General features: G+C 35.9%; 1 protein-coding gene across 3 annotated transcripts in view; it reads left to right on the forward strand.

The window, feature by feature from the left end:
• Positions 1–6,172: 6,172 nt before the first annotated feature.
• LOC149080080 (uncharacterized) overlaps positions 6,173–21,854 on the forward strand; it is a 440,318-nt gene continuing 424,636 nt past the window's right edge. The window contains exons 1-2 of one of the 3 annotated variants that reach the window (XM_089239054.1): positions 6,173–6,489; positions 20,199–20,327. The gene's annotated coding sequence lies outside the window, so the exon portion shown is untranslated. The remainder of the gene's footprint in view (positions 6,490–20,198; positions 20,328–21,854) is intronic. The other 2 variants (XM_089239050.1, XM_089239049.1) reach the window with 2 other exon arrangements.

The raw sequence follows: 21,854 nt of genomic DNA on the forward strand, positions 1-21,854 counted from the left end.
TTCGGTCCGTTTGACGTCCTAAAAAATCGTCACTTTCAGTTGGCGCCTTCTACGGCCGATAGTTCGTAGGATTCAAGATCCAGCCCTGCGTGTGTGTGTTTAATATAATTTTATACCCCAGAGTTTTTTACAGCACATCTAACCAATCTCAGGGACCCTTTTGTTACAGCTGCACACCGTTTGCTAATCACAATTATATTTATTTAATATATAATTATATTTCGGGAATGTTTCGCAGCACAATTTTTGGTACACATATATATCAATCATATTATTATGAGCAACATAACTTTACCCCCATAATTTTTCGTGGCATTCCTAACCGTTGTGAATTCACTCGAGGATGCCGTTATATACTATTCGAACTAGTCATATATACTATGTGTCTAACATGATTTTATTCTCAGATACTCAGAATATATCACGACAAACCCGACTGATTGCAGGGTTCTTATGGGTGATGGGCACACCATTTAGCAATCAGAGTGTAACATAACCAACCATGGCTCTCACATACTGCAACAGGTTCCCTAGGCTAGGATCTTTGGTAAGTCCCTGATACGATTTTTCTGGGACCCAGTAAATTTATAGTGTGAAAGAAATGATAAGAATCATCTCGGGCCCTCGGGCTGTTGCCCTGTGAGCCCTACCCTTGCGGGTGGTCATGCACTTAATTGCAGTATATTCATGAAAGTTTATCCCCAATATATCCGCCAACCGATCTCACGGCATCCTAAAGAGCCGTGATACCCAGAGCAACGCGGGAGAGGGAGAGAAAGGTCACAAGAAGCTCGTGCCCACAAAAATGTAAATTTTTTTTCAAATATTTTGGTAAAAAAAATTAAAATATTAAAAGAATATACCTTTTATATGCTATTTTTTAATCAGTTTCTGTAAATTTAAATGCTAATAAGGATGGTAAGTCAAAAAAAATTTTTGCAAGAAATTCCTTCTGTCCCCTCAAGCCTTTTATGTCGTTGTCCCCCAAAGATCGATCCTGGTGGCATCTGGTGGTACCCCCATCGTGTTTTTTTATCACCTTTTTACGAATTAAAATTACATAAATACTCAAAAGCCTATGTAATCATAATTTTAGAGTACGGTACGTTTATATTCAATCACATTTGCACTTCGACCATTGCGAATAAATCACCTATTATTACAATCATATTTTTTGAGTTTTTTCATTTGTACTCAATTACTTCCGTTTACTCAGAAAGTCTATATAAAATGTACTCAATTATTGCCAAACAACTGAAATCGAACTATATGCAAATACAACAACAAATCGAAACATTAACTTTATGACTAACCACAAGATATTAAAGCAAATACCATAATTATACATCTAGTCGGTTGGATGAACACTTCTATGCCATTAAACGAAAAAAAAAATCGTGTATAAATGGTACCACGGTAAAAAAAATACAGTGTTTAACACAAAAAAAAATCTTCAAAACATAAACCGGGAACTACCTTAAGCAGCAATTAATTCACAGAAAAAGTAAATATTTAAAGAAAAAAAAATCTAAAAAAAGTGAAATTCACACGTCATTATAACGACGTGATGAAAAAAAATGGGACTTAATGGGAGAAGGAAAATGAAAGAGAAGTGAAGACTAAATACCTTTGAGGGTAGGAGAAAGGTCCGTAAGAATTTTTTTTTTGAAAAAAAAAAATAACAGCGGGAGAAAAAAAATTGGAAAATAAAATTTCATCATTACACTCATGAAGTATACAACCACAAGCTATACTGTATGTATTGCCCTTGCTGAGCACCTATAAGAAAGACACATAGGTTGAAAAAGATGGAAAAAAATTTTTTTTTGAAGGAAAAATGAAAAAAAAAAATTTTTTTTTCTTGTATGTGAGGAAAAGGAGGGGTGAAAAAAATCCTCGCAGCTGGCTCTGTGTCCTATTGTCTGACGTCACACGGGAAGAACCCGCAAAAAAACATTATTAAAAAAACGAGCTTTTCCACTTCCAAGGGCAGCGCCATATCCAGCGCACACACATACACGCACGGTATCCATAATGGATGCTTCAAAAGTTCCAATAATACGGTCGTGGTGTAATGTGCTATTATGTGAATTTTTAAAATAATAGCAATAATGATAATAACAATGCTGTATATTTCTTTTCAATGAAGAGACATGAGAAAGCTGAGTTCGGACGTTGTATTCTATCGAATGGTCTTTGTAGGTCGTTATATTGGATGAAAAATAACAGGGAATAAATAGGAAAATACACTATTGAATCTTTTAAATCTACTTTCTCGCCTTCATATGCCAACCCATGGGTTCCTACATTATATCTGTAGCTTTCACCGTCTCGCTCTCTTGTCCTATTAACCGGAAGGACGTGGAGATGATGAGTTCTTCCACCAGCGAACCTGAGGTGACCACCGATAGATGGTGCGTACCTCAATATGCTCTCGTCAATATGTCCAAACCGAAGACAGAAATATAGCGTGACTTTCTCTGGAGAGAACACTTTATATGCACTTTTTTTATTGTATGCGTGTATATATTTTGTTAGTTTGATGTATGAGTTGTGTGCATGTTTTAAAACAATTAAATAAATTATTAATATTCGGAGTCGATTTTTTTGCATTGCAATCAAAATGAATTTGTACACGGGAGAATGCATTTCGAAAAAACAATGGAAAAAGTTCATTTTTATAACAAAATCAAACGATCGGAAGAAGATAATGGCAAAGCACTCGAACACCCGATTACTCGATGAAGTTTTCCGAGGATTTTTTTTGTAATATTTTCAATGAAAAACAGCGCAGAAAAAAGTTAATAGAATCGTTCTTTTTTTTCATCAGTCTAAAACGGATATGAATCTCTTTATTAGGCCAGGACGGATATGGTTTTTGGATAGATATACATGTGCTGCAGTTGAACACCGTTAATACAACTTTCAGAAAAGCCACATTAAAAAGTCGTATTAAGGTAAAAATTGCACAAATGAAACTTCTTTGAAAAACACCGCATCAATTGGTCTCAGAGAAAATATTTAAAAAAATTCAATGATTCTGATTACATTCTAAATTATTGTTTATTATCGTCGCTTGTTTTGTTGATTGGTTTGTACATCAGAGCAAAGTAGATAATGCAGAGTCGAGTTCTTGAACGTTTTGCGGAAGTTTAAAACTAGACGTTTTTTCGGCACTTGGGTAGTGCAGTTCATTCACCTCCCAGCAATGAGAAAGGCCCCTTGATTTTTGTCCCTTTGCAGTTTTTGTATAGCTTTTGAGAGTTCTGCTAAGAAGCCTCTCTATTGACGTAAGGGACCATTGTAACAAGAAAGTACCGTTGTTTCCTGATGTTGACCTGTGTTGAGTCCACCTCGACATAGGACTACTTAAGGTTATAAATTTCTAAAAAAAAGAACTGATACTGTTCATGTTTCCTATTAGCAGACCTGAACCCTCCCAAATGCTTCTATAAAGCAATTTCTTGCCCTACAGGAATAACGCTGTAGACATAGGGGGTGGAGGGATAGCGAAAAGATATATGACCACATTTCTCTCTCTCTCTCTCAAACAATTGAAATCCATTTTTTGGGGCTCATCGCGTCTGCTGAATTTTCAGAAACAGGCGATCGGAATCAAACTGTCACGTATATTTATAATGGTGAAGTGAACACTGATAAACTATTTCAAAATGTCACATGATGCTATAGAATCAAAGTCGCATCGATTGTTACCATCACCACGGCTGCTATATGAGAAGATTTGACAATTCGAGAAATTTACTCAGACTAGTTTTCAAAAGTGTTTATTAATTATCGGAAGAGAGCCTAGTAATTTGAAACTAAACACAATGTACATACATCACAAGTGTTCCATTTTATTGCGCTTTGCCCATTTTTAGCTGGCGATTCTTCTTGGTTAGATGCGACGCTATTTCTTCAAAGATTGTGTGCCGGGTAATATAGGACATTTTACATATCATCGATTTGGGCTAGTTCAAGATGAAAAGTTTGGGAAGATTGGAGAGAAGAGGTATGACAGTAATATGCGTCGGTTCTCTGAGATCCATGTTGACTGTTTTAGGGCAGAAGCAGTATGGCCAACTTGTTTATTTTTCAACTAGATCTCGTCTTTTTTTTCGGCCATTTGGTTGGAAAAAATACCCATCTAGTTGTGCTAGTTGTTTTTCTAGTCTTTTTCAAAATCTTCCTGTGCACAAGCAGTCCATTATTAAATTGCGTGAAAATACGAGAATGTCCTGGAACTACGGGGTTCTCAGACATAACATTCATTTTTAAATACGATTTACTTGTCAATGCAACGACAAAAATTCAAATTTTATCAAAATGCAGATTACAGGTTTCTATCGTATTTTGAAATGGAATATATATAATAAAAATAAATAAATAAATAAATAAAAATATTATTCCACGCGTTATACCCGAACTTCCTATATTTTGAAATGAATAAACAGAATGAGAATTAATACATGAATATAAGGGGAAAGATAGACTTGGAAGTCTGGGGGGGGGGGGCACGATGATAATGATGTCAATTCATACATGCATATATACATTAGATCAGTCAACTTCACCTTTGACGCTGGGAGGCAATGCCCCCCCCCCATGCATCTCCGCCCATGATTTCATCGTCCATTGGGGGAGGGGGTGATATTGCCCACTTTAGGAAAGACGGTTTTAGATTATGAGCAATTAATGACGCTAACGCTAGTGTGCAGTACTTTGGTGCAGTTATGAAGCACTTTTGGTGAAGAAGTAAAATGGCGTTTAGTTAGCAGAAAGACTATTGCTTAAAGCTTTCTGTGTTTTTTCATTTGAATGATGTCAGCCACTGATCACAGTTCAGAGTGTTCCTGAGACGTTGTTCCTTTCTTGTCATGCGATGAGGAAACGAACGTGTTACAAGCCATACAAATTGTATAACTTACAAATTCCGAAGCCCAGTGACGAGCTAAAGCATAGTTTCCCAAACTTTTTTGTTCCATCGCCCCCTTCATCAGCAACTTCCAACTCAAGTCAACCCATAGGATCCTATGTTAAGCACGTAGCTTCTATCGCCCCCCTGGTTCATTCTATCAACCACAAGGGGGCGGTATTGCCCACCTTAGGAAACACTGAGCTAAAGCGACTGAAGATGGTCGTTCACCGGAAGCTACCTTGAGTAAAAAGAATTCACGAAACATGTCGCTTGTATGCGCAAGGCCGCGATAGTAGTCTTGCGCATACAAGCGAATTAATTTCGTTCGCGGTAGCTTCCAGTGGGCGACCTAAAATTAGATATAAAATTTTGTTTTCACATGAAAGAGGCCATGGAGATGGAAAATTTTTGCACCTGACTTTTATTAGAACGTGTTTTGCAAGCATTGATATACCACCTTGGTGTGCAGGCCCGTAATCGGAAATTTCGTTCGGGGGGGACCACTTTCATTTCGGGGTGGGGGGGAACCAAAGTGATAGAACAATAGATTTGGCCATCTTTTTCCCTTTTTTCGGTCATTTTCTCATATTTCGGGGGACCAAACCCCAAGTCTCCCCCCTCTACGGTCTTGTTGGTGTGACAAAAATTAATCATATTTAATATTTGTAAAGTAAAACTTGAACATTTTTTCTTCATATTTATGTAATCCTGCGCTGTTAAGTTGAAAATATATACAGCATAATTTTGAAGTCGGATAATTTTATTCTGAATCACCCTGTATATCCAGAGCTTTCTCTCATTAACGTGCTCATTGATTTTTCCGGAATGTCGATCCCATTGACGGAAATCACATTTACAAATGATGCATCACCAGACACAAAGACTGTAGAAGAATAAAGAGAGGAAATGCGATTTCTCTTCTGTGGCAAACTGATAACTATCTCACGTTGATTGGTGTGCTTCCTCAAAAAACTAGAGAAACAAACAAAAAATTCCCTAATTCTTTAGAACAGGGCAGTAGCAAAATCCACCTAAAAATCTAAATGGTTACGAACAAAAGGAAGAGAGATTCTATTAAGACAAAAAAAAAACAAAAAAAAAAAAAACACACACACACACAAGAAAGGACTTTTTGGCGATAAAAACGTCTTTTCTGAAACTTTCTCTGTCGCCAAACAGATAATAACAACCCCACCTAAAAAACTAAAAAAAAAAAAGCCGAGGAGAGCAAAAAAAAAAAAAAGCGCTAAAGCCATTGCTCCGCGAACCTGGGATCGCATCACACAACCACAATTCAATGGCTCCCGCCTTTTGAAAGCAGCGCCATCTGTGAACATTCGTGAGTACTACAGCATTTCAAAATAATATTCTCTCCGTTCTTCTCTTTCACTCACATCACATACATAAAAACTGCCAAGATGGCGGAAGGTTGGCTCGTAGTGTTTACTTCTTTCTAATAAGCAATAAACAAGTTTGATACAGAAAGTAAAAAAAAATATATATATAAATAAAAACAAGCAAAAAAAAAAAGAAGATAGCGAACAGAGAATCTGTAAGAGCATCACAACCAGGTAAGTCAGTCTCTGTATTTATATTAAGATTACCTTTTTTTTAAAAGAAAAAACAAAACATAATAATTTTACGGGCTGTTGTGTTTTTCCTCGCTTTTTTTCGCGTACGCGCGTGAATGGAAATGCGTGGGTGTTAGGGTCAGATACGAAGTTAGTTCTTTGGTAGTTATGACAACTGCATTTTTTTTTTTCTTTTCACTTTCTTCGCTACAGCTATAGCTTATTTTTTTCTTTTCATTTTTTTAATCGACGCTACAAAATAACAAATAACCGCGCGCGCGTTCCGTACTCCGGAAAAATGTCTAAATATTCATGTTATTTTTATTATTATTTAAGTCGAATTGAATTTTCCCTTCTTCTCGCGCGACGTGGGCCGTTGTAATTTCTTAGTGCCGTTCTATTATTTCATGTGCCGGGATGTGAGCGAGTTTCAGTTTTGCAAATGAGATTTCCCGCCTTATTTGCAGAGCAGTGGCGCTGCTGGTTATTGTCTTTCACGTTGTAGTAATGAATATAAATTATTCCAAAGATATTGAAAAGAGCCGCGCCGGCGTTTTATTTTTTTTTTATTTATATTTATTTTACTTGTTATTGTCTTTCCATTTGTTTAATTGTTTCATTGCATATCGAATTTCCTTTGGTACGTTTCCGATCTGATAAGTAATATGTATGTTTTGAATTTCCTGGCATTGCTTTTGAGGATGTTTATTGTGAATTTTTTTTTGTCCTGTACGGATATAAAAATATTTTGTGATTTGTCAAGTGCATTTAAAATGATATTTATTAATGTGTGCGAGTTTTGATCAGGAAATGAGTACATCTTGAGAATATTTCAATTAATATTATCTTGTTTATGGGGATATATTTTAACGGGATAGATAGGATGCACCATCATGAGTTGTTAATACACCATCAACCAACTGCTTCGATAAAGGGACACCAGTATCGATCTTAGTAAGGGACAATACAGCATTTTGTTGTGTCAGGGAGTTTTTCTCTAATAGTGTTGTCAATGAATGGAATAGCGTATCTCCGGAGGTCGTGAATTCTAACACAATTGATACCTTTAAAAAGAAGTACGATAGATGTAGTGGGAAAAATCGAGAAGCTATCCTTACTTAGATAAGACAACCATAATCTTTTTTATGGACAGTGTTTTATGTATTTATTTATTAGTTTTTTTCTTTCGTGATATGCGCTTTCATACTGAGTTTCTATATTTTGGTTATATTTGACACCATATTTTTTATGGGCATCTTTTTCAGCCACCTCGTTGGGCATTTTGTCTGTTTTGGCCTCTGTATTTGTATTTGAATGAAGGTATTAGATAGGGATAATATACAGTATTGTGCCTCCAATATTCATTGCACAGATTTGAAATCCAAGTTCAAGTGATTGTATAATGAGTGGTTTGTAGAAAGAGATTGCCTTTTGGGTGAAAGAATAAAGATATGTAGACAACGTAAAGAGATATGTCCGAAATAGGTGAGAATGACAGCTAAAATTTTGTGGTTTATGTATATAGCAAGAGGCATGAGCCCCAAGGGTAATATCTTTGGCAGGGTCCCACACTAGACTTTTCACTTGCCCCTCTATAGTGATTTATAGTGTGAAAAACAAAAAGAGGACGAGAAATCGTCTCGGGCACCTTGGGCTGTTGCCCAAGTCCCACCTTTGATGAGGGACGTGGCCAGGGGTATTGTGCTCGAGCATCCCGGCCTCCAGCATTAATTAAAATTAAAATCAAAATCGCTTGCATGAAGGTCATCTCAAGCCGAGCACCGAATTGTCTAAAATTGTTTATAGCATGGGCGGAGATACGGGATGCCCCCCCACCCCAACGTCAAAGGTGGAGTCGACTGATCTAATGTATAAATGTATATATGAATTGACATCATCATCATCGTGCCGCCCCCCCCCCTCCCAGACTTCCAAGTCTATCCCCGCCTATGGTTTATAGGTCCATGTTTATAGCCGTTCAAAATTTTTGCTGAAAAATATGTTTGAGTAGGCAATGTATTGTGTTTTTAGAAATAGTGTGTGTGTGGACAAGAAAAAAATTAACGTATATTATATGGAATAATTATGAAAATTTCGTGTTCTTTCCAGCGATGTTTTTTAGAATTGATAGCAAATAAATTTCAGTCCGATAGGTGAAAATATAATTCCAAAAGAAGTCAAGATGATTTTTTCAAAAAGCATTTTTTCTATATAGCCATGTGCCTAGTTTACCGATCTCCGACTGTGCTGATTTAGATTGAAACTTACTGAAATATTCATGATGTTTGTCTCAATATTTGAAAGTGCATAAAGTCTTTTTGCTATGACAAAACGAACCGTAAAAGAATCGAAGAAAAGAAAACTAAAGTGTCATATCGCACATGTTACAGCGTTGTGTGGAAAAACTTGGAGGCCCAAGAAAAATCCTTCAGCAGATCTCAGCAAGATTTGTTGTTTCTTTTCGATGGTCAGCAGTCTAAAGATCGGGATCTTTCTATAACGACCTCATGACTTTAACCTAATGGTATATGGCTGAGATCTGTCTGTGTTTTTCTTTCTTTTTTTTCTACTTCATTCTATATCTATCTCTCTTCTGATGCTTAGGACCTTAACCGATATCAAGCACATTCTGCTCTACTTTTGGATACATGGTCATCGACGTCAGCTTTATAATAACACGTGGATAAGGAGGAGCATCTCTGAAACTGATAGCGAGGCCCGTGAGAGCAAGAAAGCTAGTTCATTAACCTAAAGATGAGAGAAAGACAGCTTTTAGGTTTTTTCGTTTTCTCGCACCCCGAAAAAAAATACTCTTTTAGTTTTTAGTGTATTTATGAAAGTATTATCATCTATCTGTATGCAATACCACCAAAAACCATCGTGCATTTTTTCATCATCTCTCCAGTGTTTTCTATAATCATGCATTAACCCACAGAAATTCTAAAAACGAAAATATGTACAAAAAAAAATCTTTCATGCTTGGAATTTTATCTGATGCTTTCGAATGTACAGTGACATTGATAAATCATTAATTTAGCTTACTATTTTTATGCTTTTTGAAAGAATTATCTAATTTATATTTTCAAATTGCCATATATATTTTCATTTATCTTGACATTTTTTTCCCGAAAGCTATTAGTGTAAAGATATAGCGATTCAAAATAGTTCGGAATTCCAGATTAATTTGGATGATTGAAAAGTCCTTCACATAAATATGTATTGACTTCGAAAGGATTCTCAGTATTGCCCAATAAATATCTTGTGACCTTAAGTTTCCGGAAGTTTGTTTACTCTTTATCTTCATTATACTCTCGCCGAAGAAGATAGATAAGAAATTTTCACCCAGATTAGAGATCGAATCCTCAAGGCGTTGTCTAGTGCTGTGACATGTAATATCGCGTATCGATGAATCTCTTTCATTTTATCATCAATTTTTCTATAGTGTGTATCATCAGATAACTTTTATAATAACAGCACATTAACAGGAAGGAATATATCAATAATTTTTCCATTAGTAAATTTACGAATGACTTTTCAAATTTTTAATTTTTTCATATTTTCACTAGAACACTTTACAAAGGACTGCAGTGAACGTATTTTTATGCATAACCTCATGACTAGAAGAAAATCAAACCAACGCCATTGTGAACACACGCAAACACATCTTAATTATTTTAAAATCACTTAAATATACGAGAACGAATATTTTTATTTTCCCCGCAAACATAGATGAACTTTTAATCTCTTTTCTCGAAACTTCTAAAGAAAAGAGAAAAATTCAAAAATAATGAGATTCCGAATTTCTCAATTAAGGTAATAACCATATTTCTCAATTAAATAAGCTTTTCAAACAAAAATACTAAAGTTGTATTCGCAGTTCTGGCCTGGTTGTTTAGCTGATGCCGTCGTCTTGTGGCGTTCGATTTCTTACTTTCAGCTGTTTGACATTTAGGTTTTAAATAGGAGAAAATAAAACTAAGAAAAAAATAAGTCGAGTTCAAGAGTCAATTAATTTAAATCTTTGATTCAGACCAACATCTTAATTTTGAGTCGCTCATTTAACTGAATTTATAGACGGAGATTATTTATTCTCTTGTCCTTTGATGTCACTTGGAAAGAAAAGGTTAGTGATAATCCGTCACCAAGGCTACATTCTTCTACTCATTAACAAACCTCGATCATGGGATCTCCCAATTGATTATACTGTATATGAACACACTTTGTAAACTTCAAAGACACTTCCTAGAACACAGTGAAGGTTTCGTTTTTTATGTTCCTGTGTTAGAAAGTATGTTGTTGTCCATACCGATTCGGTTCTTAAAAAAATAACCTTCTCTCAACTCGGAGCATATTTTGCTAATCCTTCAATATATGGTTACAGTTGTGGCAATAAAAGTAGTTATTCCTGATCATGGTTTGCCTTTAGGCTTCCAAATCATGCTAAACCGGTCAATAATTTGGTTTTAACTTTCTACCTAGTGAGATGAAATAAGACTACTTTATCCTCTTCGGATACTGATCTGGTATTTGGAAATATACGCACAGAGAGAACAGGTCATCTGTTGACTAGTTGTAGGATATGGAAAGGGTCACCAGACTCAATTCTATGAATTTTCTTTACGAGAGTCATTGCTATCCATACGCACATGGTGGTCGTTGCTGTTCCTACCTATTCTGCATTTCCCCCCTATACCATGAGGCAGGCTTCCTGGCGCCTTGCTGAATGGGTCTTGTAGGTGATAACGGTCTGTCCCCTGGAGGAAAGGTTTGTTTTGCTTTATAGTTGCTGGCTGGGAGAACAGGTCTTCAAGACAGATTGTTCACGCACAGAGGAATCCATCCACAGTTCCAATATAGCTTAACGATGTCTTTGTCTGCAACACAACCAATAGAAAATACTTTCCTCGTTTTCCTTGGTATCGTTCTTCCAGCAAAATTCCTTAACGAATTCCAACGGATTTTACCAGAGATTTTACCCTCATAAACGCTAGCAAAATCCAGCTTCAAAAGTTTTAATTCCTCGCGTTGCGATTCCAGAAATTTGAATTGTTTTGAAAATTCAAGGTACCATAACATCTAGAGGTTTTCTCATCAGATGGCCATGACAATGCTTATTGTAGTCGAGTCTTAATAGAGCGGAGTGGTTCCTCTCCTTAAAAAATTTGTTGCATAGAAAGTGCTAAAATTAAGAGAATAATTTTTAATTCAAAGTGAATTGACGAAAATGTGAGCGTTCCTATAACAATTTCTTCACTGTTCACGTAGGGTATGAAGTTAGGGTCTTATATGTGCTCTTTATCTTTTGAACCGTTACTTACATTGCAGATACATTCAATCAGAAAAGATATCCAAATCACATTCTTATTTTAGATATGTCATTCATTTTATAAGGTGCTGTATATGTACTGAGATATTTTTATGCATCTCCGTCCACTAACTTCCAATTAAAAAATGATGCCCTCTCTCTCCAGTGAGCCCATCAGAAAAACATACTGCGTTTCCAAGTACAATATTAGCCAACATATTTTAATTTAAAAATGGCTCAAAATGAAGAAAAGAACAGCATATATATACGTATGAAGAGAGAACGTTGAGAAAATACAGCGCGAAAATTTGAAAGATTCTTCGAATTGAATTGGCAGTTTACTGAAACTTTTCCGAATTCTGAGATTGTTCCTTAACTTTCAATGAGCAATATTTTGGCGTATATTTGCACGTAGAGACACATGGATTTTTTTTCTTGGTCTCAGTTAAGATAGGGTAATAACTTTTCAACTGTAAGTTGGAGAACGGGACAAAGAGAAAATTAATTTTGTTTCTTAGTAGATATATGGCTCTTAGTAGAATAAATAGCTTTATATAAAATGGGCACTCTTTTTGAATGTTTTTTCTGATTGAAAGTATGTTTCTATAAACAACGGCCTAAAACAGTGATTCTCAAACTTTTGTCATCCTCTGCTCCCTTGATCTAGTCAACAATTATCTCGACAATAGTGAAACAAAGAAAAATAACAATAATTTTCATAGCACCGAACCCCGCCCGATAACAATATCTCAATATCAACAGCTCACCGCAACGCCCCTGACAATAGTTGACTATGCTCCTAGGAGCCACGACACATACTTTTAGAACCTTTGGTCTAAAGTCTGTGTGACAACTTGACCGTACATCCTTTATAAAAAAATTATTATACAAGAGAATCTACTATATTTTGAAAAATATTCCAGAGAAAAATGAACATCTTAGATACGTATACATATTAATTCGTATCAGCCGCATCTGGCTTGAATATAAACTTAACACTCCTTTAGAGACAAACTCATTCCATATGACCACTCCACCTATTGCCTAGAGGCATTACGAAAGTAGCGATCGCCACAGATATCTTATGCATACTGCTGAAAAAAGAGTCAACTTCAAGGACACGTTCCTGTCATTCATGCCCGTATCCACAAACGTACCCAGTGTTTAGTGTACTATGGTTGTGTTTACTGATTCTTTCTTGAGACTATCTCTCAATTTCTGACAAGTTAGCTAGTCCGAGAAGTCAACTATAATTTTGTAAGCCGCTTCTAACAACCGTTATCTTATGAACGTTAGGTTCATAAAGCAATTCGCGAGACCCTTCTCCTTTATAATAGATCCTTCTCCCACACGGAGCAGTGACCAACAAAATAAAAAAGGTGATTTCTCACATTTACTGTACTATTCACCTTAACTGCGGTTAAACTCTCTAATTTTGCACACGATCCTTTCTTTAGCGCGACTATTCAGCTAAAGGTCACTTGGTGATTTGCATTTTTTGGTCTCATTTGAAGGGTGTCGACATAACAAGGCGTCAATCGTTAATAGATATTTCTCGTTCGTTTTATTTTTCACCTATTTTATTCACTTAAAAAGCCATACATCAAATGTCTAGCAAATCTTTTTTTTTTAATTTTCTCTGGCATCCGAAATACATGGCGATAAAACAGTATTGGAATTTAATTCTCGCGGGGAAAAATTTTGCCCATTTGCAAATTTTATTTTCGTAATGAGTTTTAAATAATTTTATTTTCATTTTATTTTTTATAATGAGATTTCTTTTACTTTTCGGTTTTGTTAATATACTTCTAGTTTTTGCACATGAGGTGATGGACACTAAAGGGTTCGGAATAGAAAATTATTTTTCTGGAACATTAAAACTTCAAGAAGCAGCCTGTAGATAACCTATATATTTATATATATATACACGTTCATCCCCCTTTAATGCTGTTTGTACATAAAAGAGAGAGAGAGAGATGCATCTCTATATATACTGCTGATTTCAAAAACGTAAAAGTTACATAAAACAAACGCGAGAGCAAGTCCTCGCCACCAGTTTATGAAGTGAATAATTTAAATGTCTCCTTACCCCCCTCGACATATATATATATACACACACATCCCATTATACGATGCTTTCGCTCATCGACCCGATGATGTAACGGTTTTATGAGGCGGCGTTATGAACATTAATTATCTATTTAACCTTCCGTAATGGACGCTGATTTATTTTTACGGCATATAAAGCATATGTTCGACCCTCCGGAATGAAATGCTTTTGCATCTGGCTATCAGTGCTCTCCCCTAATAATTAGTACTAAAAGAGAGCTTCTATAACTTTCTTTCCCTTTAAATATAAGTGCATTTTTCTCACCTCTCTGATCCTCTTTCTGTTGAGTAAACTATCATTCTTTGGAGTTTCTATTTTTTGAATGATATTTATTCTTGAAAAATGTGGTTTTTTTTTGTTATCCGAGTAAGTTTGGGAATTTTTTGTGATATCACACATTTGGAAGAAAAAATTAAGATAATGTATATACTCAGGCACGAAGTCCAAAAAAATGTTTTTAAAGACATTTTTAGTAGAAGATGGAATGGTCATTGTGTGACTGAATATGACAACGTGATGCTCAATAATATTAGATGAATTACATTCATGAAACATTTTATCTGCTGTATTAATTTTAATGATGAAAAGGGAAATGTTGATTACAGATCGAGATCCTATGTTATCCGAATGACGAAAACTATTGTTTACTTCCTGTGGCAGTTTTTTGGCAATCAGTTCACCATTAAAACACGTATAGGCATCGATGATTGTTATATAATATATTTTTGGCTATTTCTCCGACCAGTTTAATTTTCCCTTCTCTAAAATTAAAGCGTCAACCTATTAGCCGGATGATTAGCTCATCAAACTCCGACCCAACAGTCTCAATTCGACTTCCGATGACAACACGAATGTGTTCCGAATTTGTTTGTATTTAATTCCTGGTCTAATACAAATTAAAATACAAACTCGAAGGTCAACGCATTCAAATTACTCAACTAAATGGTCAACAAAAGAAATTGAAAATAATTGCGGTAACAACATAGATGTGTCCATTATACCTGAATACAGCAACATAAACTTTATAAATGACAACAAAGAAATTACAAACAGAACAAATTCCTTGTACTAATTTAATCGATATTTAGTACACCGAAAGCGATGGAATGAAAACAACGAACTTTTTTTTTAAACGAATGGAACCGAAAAACAAGATTTAAAATCATTTTGACCCACCAGCTATCACATACATTCCCCTATGGGACAGAGCCTGGACCATATCTGGCCTTACAGCTATCACATACAGTCATGCCCCAATATGATGAACTCTGATTTAACAAACTCTTTGATTTAACGAATTTTTTAGACGTTCCTGTGCGAATATTTGAGTTAATCTCAACCCCCGATATAAAATTTTCTTTCGATTTAAAAATTTTTTCGGTTTTATCTGATTCATGAAGTCTGGGTTTGACTGCAATACACATATTGCATTCCTTATGGCAGGGATTTTCAAAATGACCGTCGTGCCTACCACGGGCGTCCCAAAGCTCTGATATGGGTGTGCACCAGGGCTCACACACCTTGGGGTATCCAGCTTATATCTCCAATGTCAGTGGTTGCCAAACTTTCGCCACACCCTGCTCTGGACCTCCCTTATCTGGTCAACGTCCATTCCAGGCTCCTCTCAATAGTCTAACAACGAAAAATAACAATGATATTCAAAGTGCCGAACCGGTACATATCATTATTAACAGCTCACTGCGATGCCTCTGACAATGTTTCGCGACGTCCCTAGGAGCCGCGACGCACACTCTGAGAACCACTGCCCTATGAGGATAGAGCAAGGGCCGTGTGTGAGTGGCAAGGGCGTTTTATTTTTACGAGGATATCGCGAGTATACATCGTCATGGTTTTGAGTGTCAGACCTTAAGAAAATCACTATCTTTTGGAACGTCTTCTTCTTTACAACAGAATTAGATATTTTTTGGTCGACATTCATTGTGCGTCTCCGGCGGTTTGGGAATATTAACTTCGTTAGACGTTTGTTTCCCCTCCCAAGAATACACCGATCTCATTTAATCGATTCCAGATCCCATTCATAATATTAATTTTCACATTATGTCCCCGAAGAAGGGGAAAAGAAGCCTCCTCTCGCACTGAAAGTAGAATAAAAAAGGGATCGTTTTGTTTTGTCGTTCCGTAAGTGAAACGTTCGAGTTGATTTCGTTGAGCGTGATTTATCTGGATTTAATATTCCTTTTAAAGAGTTTTTGTTCTTGTACGTGAGTTGGGTGCGTAGTAAGAAGTAGCACGACGCGCTTGTTAAGGTTTTCTAAGTAAGAAGAAAGAAGAGGAGGAGGAGAGGATTCATGAGAGCATGAAATGGCATCTTTTACCAAACGGCGGGCGCTCGTAATGGGCTCATAACGGCAGATAATAAATAAATAGACTTGCAAATGTTTCTTGCCCAACATTTCTTTTCTTTTTTCACCGTCTCATTTTTTTTTTTCTCTGTGGCTTTTTCTTTTTTATATTTTTAATGCAATATCCAGATGGTATCGCAGCTTGTTTACAAGTAGTATTTATCTTTTTGACTTTTTTGGCTTTGGTTCCTTCTGGGTGAGCAAATGACATATAGTCTATTGTTTTTTTTCCTGTGGTATTTTTTTATTTTTAAGGCTGTCTCAGTCTGTCTGAGTTTTACGTCATTTTAGTTCTAACGTTAGTATTTCCTTTTCCTGCAGGTGTTTATTTCGTGTTTTTTTTTGTTGTTATAACGTGGTGAGAGTCTTGTAATTAGACAATTTTTGGTAGACCGGGTAATTCTTGTACTCTTAAAATTAAGAAAGAAAATGTGTTATTCGGATTCTCTCACTTGATATATCTTGCAGTGATCCGACGGATGATAGGCAAAATATCTCTATCCTGGCATTTTTTCTTTTGTCACCTTCTAGAACTGAATATAAAATCGTATACAACTTCGATATGGAAATTATGTGACGATGTGTCATAGTTGAGTGAGCGACTAAGATAATCATTTTATAAGAAATTTAAACTGGTGGGCAACTTTGAAGCAAATTGCATTGAATGAGGATCTGACAACACGGTATTCGTAAAATTGTGGTATTCAAAAATTTGATTTTTTAATTTTTAAAGAAATTGCTAAAGTAGTCAAATAAAATTATCGTCTTAAAAGTTAGAGGATATGACTCTTTTCTAAAGGGAGTTGAGATTTGAGGTTTAAACTCCTGTAATAAATTGGAAGCCACCCTAATTTTCAGAAACAGTGTTTGGAAATTTTCCTGTTGTAGCCCTCGTATTTGTATGTGTAGTAGTGCCGCCGGAATTATAATAAATGATAGAAAGAGCTGTTCTTTACTGGTGAGCCAAATGAAAAGCCTATAGGGCAGAAATGTCCACAAGTTATCGTGTTGAGCAAAACCTGCGAAATTTAGTGAAAGTATTTAAATCAGTCATTTGCCACATTTTTGTTCGTGCCGAACTAGAAATATTCATATCAGTTTGTTTTCTGTGTTACGAACTAGAAGTCTGTAACACAGAAAACAAACTGATATGAATATTTCTAAACTATACATATTTTTGTTGTACACCAATGGGAAATTTAAGTGTGGAAACAAGGCCGGAGCGAGTGGGACGGGCAGTCCCCATCCGAAATGTAAAATTATTGATATATATGGCATAACCTGTTCAAGTGTATTGTTCCATCGCCATGTCCCCCCTCCCGAAATGCCAGTGGCATCCCTCAGAAATATATCTCTGATTACGGTCCTGTGTGGAACTTCAGAAAAGCTCTTTCAGAAATCATGAGTACCTATGATATGACCAGCTCACAACACTAACAAGCGATGATACGTTTTGATTCGAAGTATTTTCTGGCCGTAGTTTCGCTGGGAAGAGCGAGTTTTATACTGCATCGTTCGTCACATATTTCACACACCGAGTGTAGTTTATTGCGAAGTGAACTTGCATGGCCGCCGATGCATTTATTGTTGGGCTATGTTCGCGGAACACAACATCAAGCCCTTTCTTCTGCCATACAAGTGGGTCATCGTTCTGTCTAAGTAAACGAGTGCTGTAAGACAACGGAAGACTTCGGTGATTGTGGATAATAAAAGTTTTCGCTGGCGCGCGTTGTAGACGCACCAGTCCGATGAGTCACACTCACTCTTTTCCCTGTATGACCTAAAAATTTATAGCAAAGTATCCAGTCAGCCACGACACAACAGAGGTTTAAGCAATGGCAGCACACAGCATAATAATAAAAGATTCCCTTCTTCAGGGGTGTCCTGCGGATAGAATCAGGCGAGGTCAACGGTGTGAAACGCTTTCCAGACAAGCGCTTCTAATCGCTTCCCTTTTCCTGAATATAAAAGGTCCCAGCTCACTTTGTAGGAATGTCGACGACCACTTTCTTAAGACTTTTGCGCAGGATGGGACATACGGAGGAGAGTGTGTGTGTGTGAGAGTGAGAGAGAGAGCCTCTCTTTCTCTCTCGCAATACACATATATAAGGTAAAGCAGGGGGTTCTTTAGGAGGTAAAAAGGCTCTTCCCCGACCACCATCTGCCCTTTTGCTTGAAGTAATTCATTTTCATTCTTTGAGATTCTCTAGAAATCCCTGTCTTGTGGGAAGGGTCAACGACCCGTGTGCTCTAGAACTAACATGGTATCTATTCCCCCTTCTTCTCAGGACCTACAAAGTCCATGCACGTGTTCTCCTATTTCTAGGGCCCTTTCACCCCTTGCCAACTCTTTTTGACTTTGCCACGATTCTAGAAATATCCACTCAGACACTTGTGAAATATCATTCTAATTTTTGTGATTTTTGCCATGACTTTCATCCATCAATGTTGAAAAAATATCATAATTTTTTAAGATGTTTGATGGGTGGTTACAGGTGGTTGATGAAATAAGAAATGTCTATGCATAAGCGGAATTGAATAAGAATATTATGAATGAAACATTGAATTTAGTAAAGTTAACGTGATTTGCATAATTAATAACGCTTTAGAGAACATTTTTTTTAACTAACACTTTGGCAATATTTAATAAAACAACAACGAAGAACTGATTCAAATTGATTTTCAGTGCAAATACAGTGCATTGTTTTAATGCATGTTTAATATTTATGCAGAAATTTAGAAATGATTTCTTTGATGGCCATGTCTTAAATACTGCTAATACTCGTGGAATGAATTGGAAACGTATTTACAAAGATATTTCTCTTTATTTTTGACACAATGTTGGCACCACTTGTGTGTGTACGTTCCATTAATTATTTTTTTCAAAATGACTACCACTGGCCCTCACAGAGTCTGTCAGTCTTTGTTTTCTCTATTTTTGGTCGTATGAATTAACGCACACTATGTTTTCACTGAAAAAACTTCAGTGAAAACATACTTCAACAGCTGAATGCTGTTGGAAGCTCCCTGCTTGATTTTTGAACAACCTGCGACTCATATATTCCAATATGGATTCCAGTTCAATGTCTTTGGATAGTGTTTATACCGGGTCGTTTTCTCACAGATACGTCTTGGTTTTGAGAGAGAAGTTGTCATACCCCAACATCCAATACCCTATAAAATAGATTGAGGCATTACACGTTGTTTCTAGAAATTTCGTCTTGGCAAAATTGCAAATAAAAGTAGAATTTCGTCGGATGTGAGCTGCCTCTGTGTCTAGCATATTCCATGTTCTCACATCACGTGGCAGACCAATTCTTGGTCTATCGATAATGCTTCTCTTCTTCTAATTGAAATTGTTGATAATCGGGTACACAAACTACTCATTAATTTTCGGCTAATTTTGATTACACGTTGCGCTATTATAGCGACATGATCATCCCATGCTATCGTTAAATAAATTCAAGAATTTATTTTCTGGATACGTGAGCAGTAATTTTATGTAACCTTCATTACCACCTCTCTTACTCCAATATGCAAATATAAGGTTGACGACAGGGCTGGCGACCTAAAAAGTCAGAGAAATTTAAAGTTGGTTAAGGAAAGTCAGTGTATGTAAAATATTTGGCAAAAGTCAGGGAAAAATTTAAAAAGTCACTGGAAAATTACTGAAACTCGAAAAATGAAAGGTCAGGATTTCGAATTGTATTTCTTTCTTCAGCAGTTTTGGTAAATAAAATAAAAGTGTATATCAGAGTAATTCAATAAATAATCAAGCAGAATTTGCTGGGAACATTAAATACATTAAATAATGTTGCACGACAACTGTCTGAATTTTGTAACAATATTTATGGTAAAATTGGCTGGATAGGAACTATTGAAATAATCTGAAAGCAATTTTCACAAAAATAATGTATTTATCTGTTTCCAGGATTTCAAATACCAACAATAGAGCGGGGAATATCTTGGACTGTTCCAAGACGTATCCAACGAAAGGTCAAGTTTTGATCGTGACGGTATCGAACGCAGTTTAAAGCTCAAACATGGCATAAATGGAAAGGTCAGTAACTTTTTTTTGCATTTTTCCCCTCGTTCTTTATGTATTAGGAAAAAAAACATAAGTTATAATGCTTTACATGTTTTTTTGGAAACATGATTGAGTGGAAAATACTGTTATCAATATTTCAGTCAAAAAAACTTAATAGCAGGTTTTTTATTGAAATAGAATGCATTCCTTTAGGAATATATCGTTTTTTTTTCTGGGAGACTTGAACTTATAAAAATGTTTAAAATGATATATTATGCAAATTCAAAAGCCGTGAAATTTCTTTGCAATCAGGTAATAAGCATTCTGTCAGTCGGTTTTCTGTTGATACTATACTTGGAACGTGTCAGTTGAAAATTTTATTTCTGAAGAAGATGATGTGGAAGATGACATGACCTATCGTCCTAAGTAATCATTCTGAAGTATGAATGTAAGACATGACTTTCGTGAACGCTTACGCCTCGTGTTCATTGTGGGTATTCAAAAGCCACGATGACAGCAAAATTTCACGACGTTACGTGTTTTTACATAACGTATCAAACTAGGTTTATATTAAAAACGGTCGAACAGCTACACGGATTGGCAGCTACATTCATTTGCTTATAATGAGTCTGCGGCTTTTTGTCCTTTCCGTTGATGAAATTGGCCCGGAGGCGAACGAAAAACCAACTCATTTCGTTGATTTTACATTTCCATAAGTGACTTCACAAACTGCCCCATGTTTACGATTTCGATGACCAATTTGGAAAGAAGACAGGTTCGATAGACGAGCTCGAGGTCAATCACAATCACTAGCGAAATCTACGATCTATAATTAATTCTTGTCACGCATTTCAGTTGTAGTTCTAACCGACCAAAACTTTTTGTATAGTTATCGGTTTATCACTTTGTTATAAACATGAAGCATGTCAGACCACTAGCATGGCTCCTGTGGAATTGATATGACATTGATTATTGTAAATGGAAAATCTTGTAAAAATTTATTATGGATAAATAAATTTGGAATATTGAAGCAAATATCCATAAAAAGGAAATAATTCCTCTATTATGGATATTTGCTTTTGATTTTCCCCCTCCCCATCCCACTGTGTTGTTTTCCCTTATTCATATTTTATCTTCTCCCCGTTTTGTATATAGTTGGTATCAATAAATTCTAAATTCTAAAAATTGCGGTTCATTCATAGTTACATTCATTCGAAGAAGTAATTTAATGTGTGAAATTTTGTGTTATAACGAATAATTATTAATGCCACAATAATGCATGAAAATGATTTCAGTTGAAAATTAGACTAGTGATAATGGAAAACTTATTTTAAATTAGAGTCGAATTTTTCGTCACAACTCGGATAGAACGGTGATAATCTGCTAGCCCAGACAATTTCCATATAGAGCAGTGTTTCTCAACCTTACTGAAAACAAGGGCCAGTAAAATATCTGAAATAATTTGATGGACCAGTTGTGTCTCGTATTACGGGACATTCCTGTAATTTGTGTTGTTCCGATTTTTTTATAAATTCGTCCCGTTTTTTTTAAACAATATTT

This window comes from Pholcus phalangioides, unplaced genomic scaffold (genome assembly GCF_987345545.1).
Source record: "Pholcus phalangioides strain wild (caught in Gottingen) unplaced genomic scaffold, Ppha-v1.0 ptg000011l_1, whole genome shotgun sequence".
NCBI lineage: Eukaryota > Metazoa > Arthropoda > Arachnida > Araneae > Pholcidae > Pholcus > Pholcus phalangioides.